This window comes from Heteronotia binoei, chromosome 6, assembly GCF_032191835.1.
Source record: "Heteronotia binoei isolate CCM8104 ecotype False Entrance Well chromosome 6, APGP_CSIRO_Hbin_v1, whole genome shotgun sequence".
In the NCBI taxonomy this organism is placed as follows: domain Eukaryota; kingdom Metazoa; phylum Chordata; class Lepidosauria; order Squamata; family Gekkonidae; genus Heteronotia; species Heteronotia binoei.
Window position 1 is genome coordinate 25,873,839 of NC_083228.1, and position 23,061 is coordinate 25,896,899.

General features: G+C 41.1%; 1 protein-coding gene across 2 annotated transcripts in view; it reads right to left on the reverse strand.

Moving 5' to 3' along the window:
- The window catches only part of CTNNA3 (catenin alpha 3), a 1,035,346-nt gene that overhangs the window by 856,144 nt on the left and 156,141 nt on the right, over positions 1-23,061 (reverse strand). The gene's annotated exons all lie outside the window — the stretch shown is intronic.

Genomic DNA, 23,061 nt, shown 5'->3' on the forward strand with positions numbered 1-23,061 from the left:
TTCTAGGTAAAGGGAGAGAAACTTAAAAAAAAATAAAATAAAAAAAAGCATTCCAAGTATTTCAACTGACCATCAAAACACAAGAACTGTTTTGCTGGACTACATGAAGTCCAGTGAGACCAACAGAAGCTGGCCAGATGCCCCTAAGAAACTCATAATAAACAAGTCATGACACAAAAAAAATAAGTGTTCTTTTAGTTCTACCCATTATCTGCAACCATTTAAAATAGTAGTGATGTAATTCTGCCTCCTTCTTCCCCGTGGTTAAGAAATTAGGAAACAGCTGTGGAAAAGGTGCATACTTTTCATCTCTCCACCACCCCTCTCAAGAGTGAATAATCCTCCAGCCCTCTTAGGTTAAGGGGAAAACTAGCACCAAACTTAACCACAGCTAATGTTAATCATGTTTTCTACTTTACCAGTAAGAAATTATAGCTGAAGGTTCCATTCAAATCCAGTGAGGATTTACTAAGGATTGAAGTATATATAGCACTTACTTACATAGAAAATGTACAATTTTTCCTTTTGTCTCTTTCCCTCATGGTTGTTTGGATTGTTTTCAGTTTCTGCTCCTTGACTGGGATCAATCAAATAATTTGTTGTAGCAGAGATCTTTCATTCTATCATGGTAGCACAAGAAGAATGTGTCCAGTCAAGGATAGGAGGCCTTAGTCCACACCTGCTCCAGAAAAATGCTTGGCTGGAGCAAGATCAAAGTATCTGTGCAATGTTGTGGTTTTAGCATCTCTGACATCAGCTTGTGGACAACATACTCAGTGGAGTCCCACAAAGCACTTTTCAACAAATACGCACAAGGAAGCATACTTTCAAGGAAAGTGTGATCAGGGACCAACTGCAGGAAAGATGTGATCCTAAATATCATTTAACATCATGGACTCCATCAGAAGTTGGCAAAGCCCTGATATCAATCTAGTTGATTTATAGTGAATGATAAGAATGATTAGATATGGAGTGGGTTCATGGCTGACATGAGATTTGAATCACTCACTCCCTGCACAGTTTTTTTAAATAAATCTGCAATGGAGTACCACACTGGGTTATGCAGAGTTTGCAAAAAAAAAAAATTAAGAGTCAAAAATACAGAGGGAAGAAAGAAATTAACAGCAATATAACTTGATATCTAATATCTCAAGAAGACATCACAAAATCTTGGTTGCTATTTTGGGTCGAGGCAATCCCAAACAACAACAGGCTGCTCTCTCATAAAGTCCGAAAGGACATTGCCCAATGCTTCGGGTGGAGGGGAAAAGCACAGGGCTTAGCATACAGCTGTTGTTTTTTCCAGGAAAACAGGTCAATTGATACGACTTTTTAAATATGTATGTGTTTAGAGATGGGTTGTCATCAATATGGCATACAACTGCTGCTCAGTTACACACTGCACCTCTCCAGAAAGTGCCAGATGAGGCTAAATAAGCTGTGTGATATAGTGGTTAGAGTACTAGACTAGAGTTCTGGAAGATCCAGGTTCCAATCCTCACTCTGCCACATATGCTCATTATGTGACCTTGGGCCAATCACTTTCTCTCAGCTTGACCTTCCTCACAGAGTTGTTGCTGTGAGGGTATAATGGATGAGAGGTGAACAGTTTTGTATGCCACTGTGGGTCTCCAATTGGGGGTGGAGGGGTGGGGAAAGCAGGATATAAATATCTAAATAAATCAGTGAGAGCTAACATTTATTTTCTCCAATCTGTCATAAAAGCAACAGCATTGGAGCAATGAGATGTGGCAACAATTCCAGCAAGATCGTTTTTATATCCCTTCCCTAACTGAAATGCTTCTGAAGTATATCCATTATAGCCGTATTAACCTTTAAAGACATTAAGAAGATTTTGAGCTTCACTGCCACAACATTTCCTCCTAATTATGCTCTGTGCGAACCCCAACACCCTCTAGAAATGCACTGATAGCCACTAGGATGCCATGCTTCAGTTGGCAAAGTAATCGAAGCTTGAGTTTTTCATTTCTCAGTACACACACCACTTCCTCCCCCTCACACACACACACCTGCGTGTATATTGGTAATGCTTGTACAGAAGTCAGAAAGAAGAATAATCTATTATAGTTTCAGCCATTTTCCCCCAGCAATCATGCTGTTCTTCTTAATATCATTTGTTGTATGAGCTCTGGCTTGTTTTCAAATGCTTTCACTTTCAGATTTTTTTTAAAAAAAACCAAATCAGATTAACAGCCTTTTAAAGAATTGCATTCCTTCATATTGACCATTCAACGTTTTTGCTGATTCCTTGCTCTGCTCCACAATAAACCAACTCCTATGGGCTAGGTTTAAAATCATTCCTGATCTTGGAACCTGGTTTAGTTCATACCAGCTGATTTTAATGTCTAGGTTCACATGAAATGGTCAAAGAAATACAAACAAAGAATCCATCCAAGTAGTGTTGCCATTCTCCAAGTGGGATCTGGAGTTCTTCCAGAATTACGATTGATCACCAGACTACAGAAATCAGTTCCCTTGGAGGAAATGGCCATTTTAGAGGACGGATTATCCTGCTGTCCCCAGGCTCCAGTTTCCCCAAGCAGCACTCTCATGGATTTCCCAAGCCAAACCTGGCAAACCTAGACCTTGCCCACACATATGTGTATAACAGCTCCAAGAAAGATCATTCAGGATGGGTAGGCAGGGCTGGTGCGTAGGAGTAGGCCAAGTAGGTGGCTGCCTAGGAGTGCCACCTGGCCTAGGAGTGCCATGAGGCTCCCCCTCTCCTCACCTGCCATGTCCACCAACTTCCTGACCTTGCCAAGGCTTGGAAAGCCTCAGCAAGGTCGGGAAGACAGCAGGCACACCCAGAGCCAAGCTCTAAGCGTGCTCACTGCCATGCCCCCCCCCCAACAAAATTGGGGAAGTGGCAGTGAGTGCACTCAGAGTCTGGCTCTGAGCATGCCTGCTGTCTTCCCAACCTGCCCCATGCTCAACCCTCTCCCGCTTCAGAGGGAGCTGAAAAGAGGTCTTTCCAGCTCTCTTTGAAGCAGGAGAGGGCCAAGCACTTATGCTTCACACCCCCTATGACGTCACTTCCAGTTACATCATCAGGCTGCGCACAAATAAACATTGTGGGGGGTGGGAATGCAGGTTTCAGCCTGGGGTGCTAGAGTCCCTAGCGCCAAGCCTGTGGGTAGCTGTGATAGACTATTTGTAGCAGTAGAAAAGAGCAAGATAAACTACTGAGCACATTTCAGAGAACTCTGAGAGCAGAGAAGCTCTGAGATAGCAGAGAATAACTGATATAAGGGTGAGCAGCTGGGGAAGTTGCTGAGAATTTCTGAGTTTGTGTGACTGCTGAAAATTCTGAGTTTGTGGTTTGCTGGGGAACTGCTGTTTGTTTGGTTGAGTGGGCTAAAGGTGAAGGTGATTGTTGCTGATTGATTAGGAGTGGCTGTGTTCCCCACCCTCTTTGCATTGTTAAGCTGCACCTTGCCAGAGGCTGAGCACATTTCAGAGAACTCTGAGAGAGAGCAGAGAAGCTCTGAGATAGAGCAGAGAATAACTGATATAAGGGTGAGCAGCTGAGGAAGTTGCTAAGAATATCTGAGTTTGTGGTTTGCTGGGGAACTGCTGTTTGTTTGGTTGAGTGGGCTAAAGGTGAAGGTGACTGAAGGTACAAATGCAGGGCTTTTTTGTAGAAAAGGCCCAGCAGGAACTTATTTGCATATTAGGCCATACCCCTGATACCAAGCCAGCCGGAACTCCGTTCCTGTGAGTTCCTGCTCCGAAAAAAAAAGCCCTGTACAAAGGAATTTAAAATGGAGATTAGAAAGAGAGACTCCTGAATTGCAACTACTTATGAAGCTCAGGACAATGCATCATCCTGAACTGAATGGAGACCTTGGTTTCTTGTCTCATCGCCAATGTTGATTTCTTCACACCTACTACTCCTCTGCATATCATATCTAATTCATTCCTGCCTGCTATTGTCAGTTACCTGCTATTTTCATTTGCCTGATATTATCATTTGGCATCTGAAATCATTCCTTTCCTTAAGATATAAGATGGACTCATATTCTGGCTGTATCTGAAGAAATGAGCAGAGATTCGCAAAAGCTTATACCCTGCCACAAATCTGTTAGTCTTTCCAGTGCTACTGGACTCTTGCTCTTTTCTACTGAAGACAGGTCAAATTATTCATCAGTTATTGCCCATTTGACAAAATAGCTGTGTCTAGCACCTAAAAACCTCCTAGGAACATGACACATGACACTAACCCTGTGCAGACAGCCCATCCACATTTTGACTCACAGTGTGTGGAGGAAGAGTGAGCACAAGCATGGAAGCCCCACCTCCAGCTGCTATGCAATCATGGAGTCATCTAAACTGTGCAAATGAGCAAAGGAAGTTTCTACAAACATGCTCACCTCCCCACGATCAGCAACATGCAGCATAGGGGAAAGAGTGTACGCATTGGCACTTTACCTCAGTGCATTTGGACCTCGAAGCAGAAACTCAGACCACATGGAGGGCAGACTCAATATGCCTGTGCCCTCTCCCTACATGCGCAGTGAGTAAACGCAGATGAGTCAACCTCACAGGGCTATAACTGCATCCTTATCAGATTCCCTCCCAGTGTGGCTGGATCAGGATCCAGTGTCCCGCTGACAGTTTTCTCTTCACTGCTGCATTATCTCCAAGCACAGTGCTTTGCTTTCTCCCCCCAACATTGTTCACATTATAAGAGAAAACAAAAGACAGCTTGGAAGCACCCCAGTGGGAAGGTGGTTGAATGTGATCCTCGATAACCACAGACATCCCAGAAACTGAGAACTGAGCCTGCTCCTGGGGGCACAAGCATATACTGGGTTTTGTCCCTTAGTCATGCTACAAAATGTTGGGAGCTGACTTCTATAGAAAATTATATAATGGTTAAAAGTCCTTTCCCCGCCCCCACAAATAAACAGTGTGAGGCTAACAGATGGCCATCTTCTGACAAATGTACATGAGATTAGTCAACCCTGAGCTATGATGTTACTGACTGTAACAATAAACTTGACTTGACAGAGAGATGTATATTGAGACATTAGTTTTATGTGACCTGACCACACATCTAAGTGATATATAGTCCTGGGCCTAAATGCATGTTACCTTTTTCCTGGGGATATCCCCAAGTCAGGGAGGGAAACTGCTTCCTTGGTGTCCGTAGGCCTAATGCAGATCAGGACCATGCCCTATAGAATAGAGGGGCTTAACTTTCCAACCATGCTATTTTCCAAATACAAAATGGCCCCAAGGGACAGTATTAACCCCACAGGGGGCTGGAGGTGTACTGATGAACTACATATTACATTTTTACGATAGAGCAAATGGTACCCTCTCCTCAAGCTGTTTCAGGTCAGGAACACAGGGGAACACAGGGGACATAGAGGTCCAATCCAAATCAGACCTGCACGCAATTGGGGAACAGAATTCCCCCACCCCCACCCTGGGAACATCCCTAGGATTACCGACTCAAGAAATATCTGGGTACTTTGGTGGTGGAGCCAGGAGACTTTGGCGGTGAGCCAAGAGCATGGGTATTTCAAGCATGATTGAACTCCAAAAGGATTTCTGGCAATCACATTTAAAGGGACCAGGCTCCTTTTAAATGCCTTCCTCCCATAGGAAATAATGGAGGATAGGAGCACCTTCTTTGGGGGCTCATACAATTTGACCCCCTGGTCCAAGCTTTTTAAAACTTGGAGAGTGTTTTGAGGAGAGGCACCGGATACTATGCTGAAAGTTTGGTGCCTCTGCCTCAAAAAAACAGCCCCTCTGGAGGCCCAGATGCCCACAGATCAATTCTCCATTATATCCTATGGGAATCAATCTCCATAGGATATAACTGAGTGCTCAGCAGACATTACCCTCCCCCACACTTTCTGATAATCCTGAAGCAGGGGGAGGGCCTCCAAACCAGGGATCCCCTGCCCCCAAATGGGGATTGGCAACCCTAGACATCCCTGGGGAAAAGATAATGTGTCGTTAGGCTATAACTTTACCAGGATTACCAATTTGTTAATGTTAACAGGAGGCTATTTAAGGGAAAATAAAATATTTAGCAAGAGGAAAATGCAAAAAAGTAAATCCCTCTTACATATGAACTTAATATTTTTAAAAATGTGCTTTGTGTAACCAGCAAATATTTACAGTCTGCAAACCCATGAAGAAGAAAAAATCTTAAACCCTTGAGTTCTGTACTGAATGTTAATGCATTTGTATATGATAGATTTAATACAAGAACGGAGAATAAATGACTTTCAGCAGCTGCACTCTGGAACTATAAATCGCTCCTAGTACTCCAAAATCTATACAGAGGAAGAACAGCTGTATAATTTACAACATCAGCATTTGTCAAGAAAAAGCTGAAAATACAGGTCCTTTCTTCCCAGTTTCAAAAAGTTTCCTCTAAAAAATTAAAAATAATATTTGCAAAGGGCCCTCTTGGGTAAATATATGTATTAAACGTTCAAATTGCTACTTAGAATGTATCATCCTCTTTAACCCCCAGCAGATTTTTTAAGTTAAATCCAAAATGTGTAAACATTAAGAAAAATTGTAATATACGATTAAGAATGCTTAAAATTCATTAGCATTTATCTTATTATGTCCTGCTAGAGCTGTGCTCCGGTTAAGTAAGAAAAGCTAAGTATAAGGCAGCTTCATATGTTCATATGCTCAATTTCACATAGACCCAAACCATACAATGAGCGGATGAGTAAGGAAGATATTCAACAAAACTTTAATTTTGTTCAGCCACTTTCCCCATACATTATTTTACTGACAGGCCCAAGACCAACATTTTGTACTCATACTGCAGGTAGGGCAAAGTTTCAGAATTATGGCTCACCTCCAGATAATGAAGCACCTGCTCCTTGAACTATTCAGCCACATCATCATTCCACTCAAAATGGTTAGGTTCAGATAAACAGATTTTTGTTAAAACGTTAGCATTTTCTTTTAAAATATATTTTTGCATTTGTGCGTGTGTGTGTGGTTGTGCCCCCCATGCCTGGAAGTCATGGCGACCTCTGGCAACTCCTGCTGGGGCATGGAGGACATTCACAGAAGTGTCTTGATAGTGTGCCTCTACTTCCTTATGCTGGTATTCCAAGGAGGTCTCCCATCCAAGTATTTGCCAGGGTTAGCCCTGCTTAGCTTCCAAGATCTGAGATCAGGCTTGCCTGAGCTATATAGGTCAGGGCAGTAGTTTTAGCATTTTCTATGCAATAAAGTGCTCAATAAATAACTCTTGACTAGGCAAGGAGTAACCACAGTCATGCTGTCTTCCATAGTTAAGACTGATTGGCAGGGCTGATTGGCTACCTTGCAAAATTCTCTGGAGAATTCTTAACCTTCCCCTTCCCCCAATAACCAGAACACATTCAATGTCCTACAAGGGAGTGAATATTGTTCAGCTGAAACTGGCAAAGATATTTCTCATGAATGGGCAAACAAAACAGTTTGTGGTCACGATGGTATGGCAAGCAGGGCCCATTTTAATTACCCAGCCTGTCATGGCACATGCTATTAGTATTCTGAATAGCAGATCTGCTGAATGGCACAGTAAACTGACATCACCAATGACCTCATTCACACTACAAAGCTTGAGATATTGCTTGTTTACTCTGCGGATTATGGCGTACTTTTTTTGCGTTCAAGCTTCCTACATGTGCAGTCGCTGCCTACAGTCTAGCACATTATTTCAAAAATTCCATTTTGAATAATGACATTAAAACTTCAGTAATCACTAATCCAGTCTTGGCCAGGTGCCCACAGGGTACAGTCAAGTTAAAGCAGGAACCTAAAGGGTGAAGGCACAACCAGCAGAGAGGAGGGACAAGAGCTTACCTTGGATAGCTCCAATTCTTGCTCCACTGGCTGTTACAAGGCCAGACTGAGCTCTTAAATATTGGAACAGCCTCAGATTGATCCAGACAGGCCTTACCCTCCTAAGGCAAGGATCCCACATCTCTGGGAGGGTGGGACTCAGTGACAACAGTCTCGGAGGCTCTTGGGAGGGCAAGTCTTCTAGGGAGCTTTGGCTGAATATTGGGTAGACTACACTTACTGGGTTCAGGTATAGAGGTTATACTTTCCCCCCTCCATTCCTCCTTATCTGTTCTTCCTTGGACAGAATAACTTGCTCAATCAGACTGAACCAGAAGCTGGAGTGGACCATGTCTCATAGGGTGATGTCTGGCTTGATACATGGGAACATGGCACTCCAAAGCAGGTTTTCACCCAAAGGAGTTTAATGGCTGCAAAGGGGGAAATAAGAAGCAGAATTAGAGGAAATCTAAAGTGAGAATATTGCTAAAATTCTTTCTTATAGCAATATTTGGAGAATATTATAGTTTATAAAGAATTTTTATTGTTAGCAACCATTTTAAGCTCACTCCCCCCCCCCCTATAATTCTGCTGTAATTACAGAAAGAACATGTCCTGCAGGGAGTTAACAACACTCCATTCTCCACTGCAAAATATTCTCAGCAAAGGGGACACAATAAAGAGTATATATATATATATAAAACCCATTTCATACAGCTTCCTATTTTGAGTAAATTCTCATGTTTGTACGGTATTGTAGGGGTCTGATTCCCTTGATGGGGAAAGCTGCTGTGATGGAGGAAGTGGCTGGCAGGAGAAAGGTTAAGTAGCCTATTTCACTCCATAAAAAACATTCTGGTACTTTATAAACAAGAAGGAGCTCTTGGGATGTAATTCCATTAGACTGTACTAGACAGTGCAGTTAGTTAGTTAGTTTATTGGGCCATTTATGCAGCTCACCTTTCTTTCAACACAGTCAGGATCCAACAAGGGATCATTCAGGTAGGTGGGGCCATGGCTCAGTGGTCCCATGGCTCAGGTTCCCATGGCTGCTTTGCATGCAGAAGGCCCCAGGTTCAATTCCCAGCATCTCCAGTTAAAAGGTGATGTCAAAGATCTCTACATGAGACCCTGGAGAACTACTACCAGTAAGAGTAGCCAAACCTCTGACTCAATGAAAGACAGTTTCATGTGTTCAGCCATACATACTATGCAAAAACTAATTATCGACTAAATCATTTAACTATATCACTAAATAGAAAAGCCAAATCCCACATCACAGTTTGACCTTAAGAGGTCAAGCATATGAAGTCAAAGAGTCATTAAGAAGCATTTTTCACTCTAAATACACCTCAGTTCTTCCACCTCCCACAGAATTTGCTTATTTTCTCTATCAAGCCTCATGATGATAAAGAGACAAATACTCCCCCTGTTTTTTAGTAACCCCAGCCAACTGACAACAAATCACAACTCGTAATATTTTATTACCAGGGAAAAGCTATTCTCGAGGAAAAACACCTACTGAAAGTACTTTAGCTAATATAAAAGAAATGTGATAGCTTCCATTGTTTGTTGGTAAATCTAGATTATATAATGGTTTACGTGCTTCTAAAGAACCTCTTACTTCTACTATTGAACTGGTAAAGTCTCATTAATATTAACTGCAGCCCAGGTCCAGAAAGACTATAAATTAAACTGTACAATCTTCAGTAAATGGATTTGGAGCTCAAAATGAAGATTAAAGCTCACGAAATGCAGTTTTTGAACCAAGAAGGAAAGTTGAACCATTTTTTAAATGCCTTCTGAAGCTGTTAACTAAGATGTCATCATAAACGATCCCAGTGCAGTACTTGCTTCTTCAGTACAAGTTCAGCTATATCAGCTCTCATGATTCCAAATAACTATTTTGAAAGGGAGGGAGATCTGAGAAGTAAGCAATTCTTAACCAGCAGTTTGTTCTCTTATTTATTTGATTCAGAATACATGTTAACTCTTTGTGGATATGAAATTTAAACATAATCTAAAATCAACCAGAAGTCATTAAAGTGGTGTATGTGCAAAATCTGTCAGACTCATGGTATGCAACCCAAAGTGTCGCATATAGCCCTATTGAGGGGGTTGCATGAATAAAACCCAACTCGTTTCATGCATATTAGACTGAAAGACATGCATGAAATGTCTTGAAATCTAAAATGCATAAAAGGTTGTACTTTTTGTTCAAATGGAAATATGTGGCTGATGTTTGCCAGACGCGCATAGTAAGGAGCTCATATCAGACTCCATCAACAAGTTGCTAGCAGTCAGACAATGTCTGTTGGAGGAAACTGTTTAAAATTTCACACCAAAGGCATTAGTATTAAAAGACTCCATGGAGATTCCTGTAATAAATCTTAGAAACCAGTTTCTATCTGTACTCCTACCTGGTCTGCTGCTGGCACCTTTTGTAATGTGCTTACTTTAGTTTAGATACCTCTGGGATCATAGCTCTTACCAAACTGTATATCTTGTTTATTTATTTAAATATTTATATCCTGCCTTTCTTTTGTGGTCAAGGAGGCTTACAAATACAAATTTAAAACATAGAGAGTACAATAAAAAAGCCCATTACCCCTCCTCAAATGCCTGCAGTCTACATCCCATTAGAAGCCCTGACAAGTAAAATGGCCTTTCGGCATCTTCTGAAGACTTCTAATGATGGTGACCTCCCCATCTCCTCGGGGGAGGGGAGGCTGTTCCATACAGTGGGAGTTACTATAGAAAAACCACAGGTTCTGGTCAATACAGGGCAGACTACCTCAAACGGGGGCACAGTTCATAGGCTGTAGTTGGTGCACCTTGATTTCATTCCAAAGAGGTTGTAAAAGAAAACTCTTGTTTGATAACATTGTGTGTTTTATCCTTGGGTTGCTGAGAGGAAGGCATTTATAAATATGTTAAATAAAATAAAAATCAATCAATACTCTAAATAAAATGCATAATTTGAGAAGCTGTTCTGAAATTATTTGGTTGCTTTATTTATGAAAGAATGTGTATTTCCTGGACATCCAAAGAGACCACCATGAACTGTTAGCTACTTTGCAAAACAACACAAAGGAAGGGGCCCTTGGGAAATGGGGTTACCGCCAAAGTTTTTATTATAAGAGGAAAATGGCAAACTCCTCATCAAACCCAAGGTTTTCTGCTTCATTATTAAACCCAGACACACACCTCTTGGTGAAGGCTCACACACAGAGATTCAGTCTGAGAATCAATGCAAGTCACTCATAATATTTAAAAGTTATTAGAGAAACACTAAAAAACTGAAGATGTTTTCTGCTGGTAGCAAAGGATTCATTTTGCCCATATTAGAACTTAGATAGCATCATCGTTTTTTCCACCCACAAATTAGGGCTCAATGGTTTCAAAATTTTTACACAGAACATAGCAATGAAACATTTCATGGAAGATGAGCCTAGGTGGACATACTACTTCTCCTTTAAGGAACCAAAGATGTAGACAGTCTCATATTACATTTTTCTTGTCAATTGATCATTACCTGGCTTCTCTGTTTGGGACATTATTTTTATTGTTCAAGATACTAGTTTCCCCAAAAATGTTCCTCTTACAACTGTCAGTTAAAGTAGTAACTTGCTCTAAAGCACAATAAAATGACGAAGTTAAGTCACAGGACAATGACATCAAGAAACTGGCATCTTCATGTCGCTCAAAAATAACAAATTTTCTGTTTTCCGGCACTGGCCATCCAACACATAAAACTATATAGCATTATTTTATTGGTACAGGACTTATGAGACTCAAACTGTGCCTGATGCACAACATCCAAGTGTATCCATTATAGCTCAGCTAGAGATCCTTACTTGTATAGTTTATTTGGTACAATTTCATGTTTTCATTGTGCCCAGGAATCCTCAACATGGGGCACACTCCAGCAACACAATATATGATGTAACTCATCCAGTAGTGCAACAATTTATTTTGCAGAGGAAATTGTTCAGAAGCTTTTAAAATCTCTTTTAGGTCAGTTGTAATAGCCGTTTTTTAAAAAAAAACTGGACCCAATCCCCATGTAGAGATTCTACCACTTTGGTTTCCCATGGACAACTGAAATCGCTCCTATAATCACTATGCTGCTTTCAGTTACACAAACTCAGGCTGACACTAGTTTCTTTTCAGAAGGGTGCTGTAATGTTTAGAAACTCAACCCTAAAAAAAGCAATTTGTTGTCATTAACAATTTAAAACATACACAATAAAATAACATTTTAATACAGTTAAAATCAACCCCCATGCACATCACTAAAACATTTAAAAAGTAGAGTTAAAATACATAAAAAACATAAAAACAGCAATTAAAATACTTGTTTTGTGTTTTGGGCAAGTTCCTGGAGAGCAGCACAGACATTTTCTAAATAAAAACTAAAGGAATGTAAGTTCTTAAATACTGTCAAAATACATTCAGAATTTAAGACTTTTTAACTCTAAAGCGGGGCACTGTAAGATTCCAGAAACTGAAAACAAAATATATTGACCCATATTCACAAAATAATCTTTTGCTGAATTAGCATGCTCCTGGATAACTCCATTTAATATCCAGGTTGCTTCTCAGTCAGCTGTAAATACTGCAAAGAAACTATCTGCTGTTCTAATGATCTGATATTCTCAAAGATATGGCCAGATGTCCTCAAAAACACTATCAGGTATATTGCTTTCTACTCTTGATACTGTGGATTTTTTAGCACAATGAAATAAACCAATGAGCTGAGCAGTAACAATTTATGTATGTTTAATTTCTTAATGGAGTTTGTCCACCCACAAATATGGCAATTTTAGGAAGAGACTGAGATTACCACTCTGCAATGCTTTTGCTATTTAGAATACCTGTTTGTATTTAGGGTAATATACTTTTTTACAAATTCCAGATTTCAGTTAGATACATACACCTCCTGCATTGGTTGAAATCCATTTTTCCTGTAATGCAGACAATTTTGAAAATGTTTCAAACAAAAGATGGATTTATATGACCAAGTTTTTAAAACTCAAAGCTTCTGCTGAATACAAGATGGCCTACAAACACAATGCCTTATTTGGCATTTGCTAAATCAGAGTTGTGTCAATCCATTAAGGTAGAATCACAGTGCAACTGTAAATAGAGTTACACCCTTTGGGGTCCATTAAATTTTAGAGTAGCACTGTCAGGTTTCAAGGTTTTCTCTGAGCATTTATTTCATGCCTTTGCCCAACGATGAGGAATACTAGTATTATAAGATTATACAGTTCCCCTGATGATTATTAAATTTACAAGTCCTTTAATGAACAAACATGGCTATTTGATAACACGATTAAAAATGATTGAACTAATGACACAATAATCAGTCAAGCTATATTAGTAAAATTATACAACATGCTATTTTAACATAGCTGTGTGTCATTGCCCTCCCCAGTCATTGTCAAGGACATGTCAGTCATGAGGTAAAATTGTTTGGGTTATTTAAAATAGAGGCACTACACAACATACTTTTCATCTTTGTATTATGCTAAGCTAGAAAATGTTTAATCATAACTTTGCATGACTTCCTGAGGCAAGTCAGGAAAAAATGGAATGTTGCCTATCTTCTTTTAAATGGGCCAAAGAACCCTAAGTGAAGAATCTCATAGAAGGACCTCTGACTACAACTCTCTCACTGTGGGAAGCTACTAAAATACTACTGTCAAGTAAGTTGCTCCAAGGAGGGTGATTTAACACCCAATATGCCAATAAACATAGGAGTAAAACAAGGCTGTATTCTTGCTCCTATATTATTTAACCTTTTTGTGAATGATTTAGATTCCTTTTTGAAAACCATTGATGACTACAGTCCCAAACTTGGGGTGATCCATCTCCCATTGCTTCTTTATGCAGATGATGCTGTTCTTCTCTCTCACACAAGTCAGAATGAAAAGGCTCTTTGTCTGCTTTCTTGACTATTGTGAGCAAAACAAACTAACCCTAAATTTTGAGAAATCTAAAATCATTGCCTTTGGGAAAGCATGGAAGCCGGATAAATGGAATGTAAGAGGTAACTGAATCTAGCTGGTTCCAAGCTTCAAATATTTGGGAGTATACTTCTATCATAGCTCCAAATGGGTTCCCATAAAAAGGCAATGATTAAATCTGTTAATAGCCACACACCTGCAATTACCTGCTTTTACCACATTAAGGGTAATCAATATGTTCCTGCTGCCTTTAGGGTCTTTAATCATAAGATCAGTGCCAAATTGTTGTATGGGATCCCAATTTAGATTATGGCCATCAAGAAGGAAATAGAAAAAGTTCAATCTAAATTCTTGCAAAAAGTACTAGGCCTTCCTCTGTGTGTGCCCTATGTGGCCATTTGTCTGGAGACTAATCAAATACTCCTAGAGACGAAAGCTTGAACTATAATAACAATCAAATTTTGGCTCAGATTATACTTCAGAACTAGCCCCAGTTCTCTTATTTCACAAATGCTTGCTGAATCCTAGTCTTCTGCTTGATTTCTCTATAGAAAGAGGAAGATCACTAAGGTAGCCATTCGTTTTACAAAATTACTCCTCCTAACAGAAAGATCAGTTTTTGATTTGATTAAACAAAGACTATTGAATGCCAAGAGCCTATTAAGCTGTCTCAGGCAGATGCTCTCCCTTGAGAGTAGGGGTTCTTCCCCCAAGGATCTATAGCAGATTATTTCCTTTGTTTAACTGCTCCACATTATCAAAGAGCCTTTATGTTAGCCCGTTTTAATGTGTTGCCTTCGGCTGTATTGTTTGGGAAGTTTCATAAAATCCCATACATTGATAGATTATGTGCTTGTAGTGCTAATGAAATAGAAAGCTTGGATCATATCTTCTTGCATTGTACTTAATATTGTGATCTCTGAGGCTTGTGTCTGGAGTCTTTATTGAAAAACCAAGAAAATCAACCTGATGAGTGAAAGATACCTTTTCTACTTTCTAATTCTCACGTAGTGACTATGGAAAGGGTGGCCAAATTTTTGTATCTGGTCTCCAAGAAGAGAGACTGTATTAATAAGTGTTAATGATTACTGGTATTTCCTTGCCTGTTTGTGCTATGCCATTAAAGGTTGTTGTTGTTTTAAAAAAAACCCTCTCTCAATGGAAAAGTTTTGTTGTTCACTGTAACAAGTCTGTTTGAAACCTCTTTCCTGGTACTCCTCTAATAAGCATTTGCTGGTTTCCTATTATAAAGGACATTGCTTGGAACGACAAGCTGCAGAAGCAACTTGAATGACTTTGAATTGCACCTATCAACTATCAGGAAGGCAACTAATCTTTTAGGACTAATATCCCAATTAATAATCTGGCTGCCGGGTGATGAACCCATTCAAAGTTTCAGAACCCTTCTCTTAGGCAGTCCCAACTCACTGCAGTAATAAGTCATTTGGAACTTTGCTTCTTCTCTTTCCATAAATAGGTTAAACTCCTTGGAATCTGTGTCAATCAATAATTTAAAACAAATTACTAGTTACATTCATTAGAGAATGAAGTAGAAGTTTCAATCAATTTCCCCTCCAGTGAAACTCTAGATGTGATTAGTTACTAGAATGCATCCAATTTATGATTATTGAGTATGTTACCTCAACTTTCCTGATAAATTCTCAGTGGCTGCCCAGTGCAGAGGTTAGACAGGATAGAGATGTCCTAGTACTACCTTCTACTATTAATCTTTGCATATAAATTTACTGCAATGTAGTCTATAAAGAAAACAAATGAAACCAATTTTTGTGTTGAATGAGCTGTGGGTGGAGAGCAACAGGTCAACAATAAATTCAAAGATGTCATTTATCTGAGCAAGCATTTAGTGGTCAGGAGTATTTATCTTAATATTTTAAGCTAATTTAAAGATTTGCCATTATTCATTCACTGATAGTACAAATAGTAATTCAATCCAGAACTGCCCAGAATTTACAAAATCACCCAGAGATGAGTCATACTTTGATGGAACAGTACATGATTTACATGCTTTATAGGTCCTTAGGACTCTGGAGAGGCTCTGCTAGTCAGAGTAGACATTATTGTATTAGATGGACTAATGGTGTAACTTGGTATAAGACAGCTTCTTATGTTCATATGTTCCAAAACAATTGGCTAGGAAATGAAGATGAAGTGTAATAGAAATATACAAGTGATTGCCCAAGGCTGCAAAGTGGGGGAACTGTGGGGGATGAAATTCTGGGGGCCCAAATCAGCTAGAGACCTGGAAGCCAGCATCATGCCACAGGTACAGAATGCATTTACTTTAAAACACACACACACTGCAGTTCTGTGCTGCAGCCACTGGGGTACATGGAAGGCAGAGCATAGTAAAGAGGATTGATAGCTGATGGCTGGGCCTTCCTGCAATGTTTACTAGTAGGCTGAAGCAGGGCCATAGCCTGGCAGGGGCCCAGAGGGCAATGCCCCTCCTGAATCCACAATGCCCTTCTCACAGCATTCCATCCTGGCAGCCAGAGACGTGCTACAGTCCTGAGCCAGGTGAAGCAGGCAGACAGCCGCTGGAGAAACATAAACAGCTGCTAATCAGGAACAGAGGTTTGGGAGAGTTAGATTTACAGAATCAGATTAAAATTTTAAAATAATAACAATCAAACTGTTTCAAATGGCATTTAAAAACTATTTGTGTCCTTACCCCATTGGAAGGGAGGAGAGATGAAGAAGGCCAGCCTCAGCATTCAACTGTTGCTGGTCCTCAACCAGAGGTCTGGTGGAACATCTCTGTTTTCACGACCTGCAAAACTGCTCTAGGTCCCACAGGGCATGGATGTCATATGGGGCAGGGGTGATGGAAGTTTTCTCTGGGGATCCATGATGGCTCTTAGCAGTCTGTTGACTGCATAGTGCTGTCTTTTCAATGATGGGGTATGCAGAAGGTCCTAGGTTCAATTCCTGGTAGGGTTGTCAATCTCCAGTTAGGGGCAGGAGATTCCCCTGGTTTAGAGGCCCTCCCCCCACTTCAGGGTTATCAGAAAGTCGGAGGGAGAGACGTTAAATGTCCACTGAGTGCACTAGGGTATAACGGAGAATCAATCCATGGGTATTTGGGGCTCTGAGAAGCTGGGTTTTGATTGGATCGGGGGTGCAGTTCTATGAGCCCCAAAAGAATGTGCTTCATCCTTCATTATTTTCAATGAAGGGAAGGCATTTAAAAGGCATACAGTCCCTTTAAATGGGATGGCCAGAACTCCCTTCAGAGTTCAATCATGCTTGTCACAACCTTTCTCTTGTCCCCAGATATTTCCAGAGTCAGACCAGACAATCCTAATTCCTGGCATCTCCAGTTATAAGGATCAAATAGTAGACAGCCACTGCCACTCTGAGTAGGCAGTACTGATCTTGATAGACCACTGGCCTGATTCAGTATAAGGACACGTGTGCTCAAGCTTTAATGGATTAGCTGACCTCTGAGGGTACAGAATTGTCGCAGAGTCTCCATCCCTACCTCTGTTATCTATTTATTACAAGGTGAAAGAAAATGAGTTACATCAGTACCCCTTCATCATCCATTGAGGAAGGGGGCATTGACACATCCACTGTACCTGCTCCAGATGGCACCAACTGGTTCTGACTGGATGTGGTGTTCTGCACAAGGTTAAACCATCTGATTTTAGTTTTCTGTTTTCTAGCATACCCACTCCAATTTCAAGACTGTGCTGTTGACCAAATCTTTTAAAAGGGACTAAGGCTGTACACTGGTGCTAGTTAATGCAAAATGGTGGTGATATGCAGCTCCTGGGGGGGGGGGGGGAGGGGGTAACACTTCACACTGTGTGCCACAGCTGATGCACTTTAAGGAGACTGCACAGTTGAATGTACTTTAAGAGGACAGTGATCAGATGACGCACTTTAAGGGGACAGTGCTCACTTAATGCACCACACAGTAATACAACACATATCAGCTGCTACATTCCTACAGCCCATGAACCACAGAATCGTGAAAAGCTGGGTGATCAATGTAGTTAATATTACTCTACACAGAAATGGCAAGAAACCACTTCGTAACACTAAGTTTTAAATGTACACAAGATTTAAAATATAGCCTGCTAAATGTAACAGGCATCCCACCAAGTGTAGTTTTGCTTGATTAAAGCATGCCATTTTCTCTGCCACCATCTTTTTATCCTCCTCCTTAATTTTATGATCTCAGAATCCTTTATCTGCATGCTTGGTTCTCCTTTTGAGAACTGCAGGCAAATTACAAAGCATCACATTAATTTGTCCTAAGGGCTGTGCAAGTTTTCATGGCCTTGTTATTTTCTTCCCGTAAGCATGTGACAAACACTGTTTACCTACAGCTGTTATTGGTTTAGTATCTCTGTGGTACATTTTAATAGTGCAGGGGATGTAATTGCCTAGAAATATCCTCTTATTCATAGTACTTAAGGAATATTAATGACAAATGGCTTTAAATTTAATCACCGTCCCTACTAGTCTTGCAGATTTCTCAGAGGTTGCTACGTTAAGCCTCAGTTACATGCATATGCATAAACAAGAGAAGTTACGCATCATTTGCTTCTCATCCATTAACAGTGTTGTCCACAAAGAATATGATAAAGACATACTGCTATGATGCTTTGCTGGCCAGATGCACCAAAGACAAAGCTTTATTGCACCAAGAGAGGGAAAGAAAACATTTCATTCACACACCAAGAAAGAATTGGCATCTACCACTATCTGCAAATTAGAGAAACTTCAGTGTCAGAACTGCCCTCTAAGTATTGCACACTGACTTCCTCAACAAGATACATGCAGTTTCAGATGCAAAATTACTTACGTGTAGCTACTGGAGAAGCAATAACATGTGAACCGCTTTATCAATGAAAATTTTGATACAGCATGTGCTTGGTCCATTTGAACTCTAGGGAGAGCTATAACATGCTTTCTACTGTTCAGAGCTTATTGAATGCATCTCTTGTTTTTATTCCTTTTCTTGTGCTTCTTCTTTGTCTGTAATTTAGATATATCCTGAAGGTCTGTAACCTACTGGAAGGCCTACAGTTTGCTTCATGCGATGCTGTTGTTGCGCTAAACTTTATAAAATGCAACTTTGACCATGTGGGACTGGTCTGTTTCCCCAATTCTGCTAACAGTAAGTAGTAATTGAATAAAAGTGCAATCCTAAACAGAGTTCCAACCTTCTAAATCCATTGAATTCAAAGGACTTAGTAGGGTACCACTCTGCTTAGGAATCCTATACAAAGTTTATACAGTCTCCGCCCACTGAAATCACTGGAGAAACTCTACATAGGATTGCACTGCTGGTTCCCCTGTCTTGGGGTCACCATCCCCCCACTGGGGGCAGAGGATCCCCCACTCTTGGGCTGTGCCACCCTACTATGAATCAGCTGGCCGGTGAAGAGACCTACCTGCAGTGAAGGAGGCCTACACCAGCATCTCAACATTGTCAGCAATGCAGCACATGCTAGAAGTGGCATCATTACATTGTTGGTGACATGGGGTGCTTTGTTTTTTGGGCAAAAATTCTACGGTAGAAGTCATTTTTGCCCAAATACCAGTTTTGCCCAAATACAAAAGGCCAACGCCATGCTGGGAATTATTAGGAAGGCAATTGAAAACAAATCAGCCAGTATCATAATGCCCCTGTATAAATCGATGGTGCTGTCTCATTTGGAGTACTGCGTGCAATTCTGGTCACCACACCTCAAAAAGGATATTATAGCATTGGAAAAAGTCCAGAAAAGGGCAACTAGAATGATTAAAGGGTTGGAACATTTTCCCTATGAAGAAAGGTTAAAACGCTTGGGGCTCTTTAGCTTGGAGAAACATCGACTGCAGAGTGACATGATAGAGGTTTACAAAATTATGCATGGGATGGAGAAAGTAGAGAAAGAAGTCCTTTTCTCCCTTTCTCACAATACAAGAACTCATGGGCATTCAATGAAATTGCTGAGCAGTCAGGTTAAAACGGATAAAAGGAAGTACTTCTTCACCCAAAGGGTGATTAACATGTGGAATTCACTGCCACAGGAGGTGGCGGCGGCTTCAAGCATAGCCAGCTTTAAGAGGGGATTGGATAAAAATATGAAGCAGAGGTCCATCAGTGGCTATTAGCCACAGTGTGTGTGTGTGTGTGTGTATTGACCACTGTGTGATACAGAGTGTTGGACTGGATGGGCCATTGGCCTGATCCAACATGGCTTCTCTTATGTTCTTAGTTCCCCGTTGTTGTTGTTGTTATTTGTTTATTTCTATTCCGCCCCTTCCCCCTTTTGGGGGGCTCAGAGAGGAGTACAACAATTTGAGATAAAATCACAATAAAACCATAATAAAATCAGCTTCAACATTCAGTAAAGTGCAACAGGTTAGTTCAGCAAGATGATATGAAGCAAGATAGTATTGCACAAAAGTAATGTCACAAAATAGCACCACAATACAGTAGTGCAGCGGGCCGTGGGGGGCATAGGGGGAAGCCAACCAATCTAATAGATAGATAGATGCCTGCTGCCTCATCCAAAGACCTGGCGGAACAGCTCCATTTTAGAGGCCCTCCAAAAGGCCAACAAGCCAGGTAGGGCCTGGCTCTCCATAGGGAGCTCATTCCACCAGGTCGGGGCCAGACCGAAAAAGTCCTGGTAGAGACAAGACGGGCATCTCTTGGGCCTGGGACTATCAGAAGATCCTGGGAGGCTGAGCAAAGCGGCCTCTGGGGTGTATATGGGAGGAGACAGTCCCATAGGTATGTTGGTCCCAGGCCACACAAGGCTTTAAAGTCAAAACTAACACCTTGAAATGGATACGGTACTCTATAGGCAGCCAATGCAGGTCACAGTGATAGATGATGTAGGTGATGCAGTCAGCAGGTGAGCTGCCGCATTCTGTCTCCACTGCAGTTTCTGAATCAGTTTCAGGGGCAAACCAGTGCAGAGCAACTTACAGTAGTTCAGCCTGGAAGTAACCATTGCATGGATCACTGAAGCCAGATCTTGGGAGGATAGGTATGGTGCTAGCTGCCTGATCTGCCATAGATGGAAGAAGGCAGACCATGCAGCAGTTGTAACCTGGACCACCATGGAGAGGGAGGCATCCAGAATCACTCCCAGACTCTTCACCTGCTGGGCTGGTACGAGGGCAGCACCGCCCAGGGCTGGGAGCTGGATGCAAGAAACCCACCCCCCTCAATTCAGGTGCAGGATCTCCATCTTAGTTGGATTTAACTTCAGTCGACTCTGCTGTAGCCATCCAGCCATGGCTTCTAACGCCTCCAACAGCTGTTCAGGGATGGAAGGCAGTCTTCCGTCCATCAACAGATAGAGCTGGGTGTCATCAGCACATGTTGCTGATGACAGTGCTGAGATGCTAATGTAGGCCTCCCCACACTGCCAGTAAGTCCACCCCACTGGTTGCCAGGGTTACCTAGTGTCATGACTTCTCTGAATGTATGTAATGCTGTCACCAGGAATTTAATTCCAAACATTTTATTTAACATTCCCCACTGAACTGAGCCCAAGCTCTAAGGCAGCTTCATTGGACTGTGTGGCCCTGAAGATGTGGTGATGGTTAAGTGTGCGGACTCTTATCTGGGAGAACCGGGTTTGATTCCCCACTCCTCCACTTGCACCTGCTAGCATGGCCTTGAGTCAGCCATAGCTCTGGCAGAGGTTGTCCTTGAAAGGGCAGCTGCTGTGAGAGTCTCCAGCCCCACCCACCTCACAGGGTGTCTGTTGTGGGGAAGGAAAGTAAAGGAGATTGTGAGCCACTCTGAGACTCTTCGGAGTGGAGGGCGGGATATAAATCCAATATCTTCTTCTTCTAATGTATGAACCCAGGTTTTAATAAAGCAAAACTTTATTTGTATATGAAGCATATTGGTTTCAGGATGTATAACTACTTATAATTTCAGTGGATAAAACAGTGGAAATTTATAACTAAGAAGTCACACTCATTCACTTCACTACCACTCCTCTCAATTCCTTCTTTCTCTACAGAATATACTTTAACCAGTCTATTTTCTTTTCTTTTACTTTGTTTAATCCTTCCCTCTTAAACTCAAGTTTCTGCTAGCTTCTTTCTTGCTCACTTTTCTAATACTTTCACAGCATTAGGATGAACTCTCTTTAGCCACTAATATGTCCTCTTAGTATTATCAGTCTCTTCTTTAGAAACTTTAATGCCTTTCACAGCTAAAATGTATATAGTTCACTGTGTTGCCTATTCTTGTGTGACTGTTTCTCCTTGAACAAACTGTTGCTGCTTACTTAAGAGCTGACTGAACTCACTTTACAATAGATAACATGACCTTTCTGCCCCATACAATGACCAGCATTCCAACCACAAAAGACTGTTGGTGTTAAGTCAGAGCCACTTCTCAGCTTTCTAAAGATGAACAACTACTGTACTATACTTTATCATTTATTCTTTTCTATTCCAGCAGTTGGCAAGCCTCTCATGCCAGTATGCATAGAAAAAGGATGACTTTCACTTCCCATTTAACAACAGCTATTCAAAAACCTTAAAAGCTGCGCCAACATGCAAATTGCACAAATTCATTTATTTTAACAAAACTGCTTTGGAACAATATACAGCCTTGAGAACATCCACCTCTCAGTACCTTCCCTCTCCTCCCATGAATATTGCCCATAAAGGTATGTCAGTTGACTACGAACTGTTTCATGTTATCAACCCACTCAGTCATTGCAAAGAATGGACATATTTTGAAGATTTTGCAACCCAAGACATGACATGGGAGGAATAATATGAGTCAAGGCAGGCCTTGACACATAATAACATAATGATACAGCAAATACAAATAGGGCTTTCTCTGAGTTGCTTACGTTTTAGGCTCTCTCTGGATCATCTCAAGCTATTTGTGTGGGTGATCATTCAGGCAGTGACCATTTTTATACAACCTGGCATGAGGCCAGACCAACTGCTTTAAAATCAACAACACTCCTCTTCTTATAAGAGTTTTGTTAAAATGTAGATGATCCCAGTCTATGAGGAAAGTCATACATCCATCCCCTGGCCTGTGTGACTCCATGGTCCCCTTTGCCCCCTTGGCCTCAGAAAGCAGAGCTCAGCCCCTGTCTAAAAGCCTGTTGAGTGCTATGGTTGCCAGGTCTGTGTTGGAAAATACCTGGAGACTCTGGGATTCGGGAGAGGTTGGAATTTGGGGAGGAGCCTCAGCATGGTACAATGCCATAGAGTCCACCCTTCAAAGCAGCCATTTTTT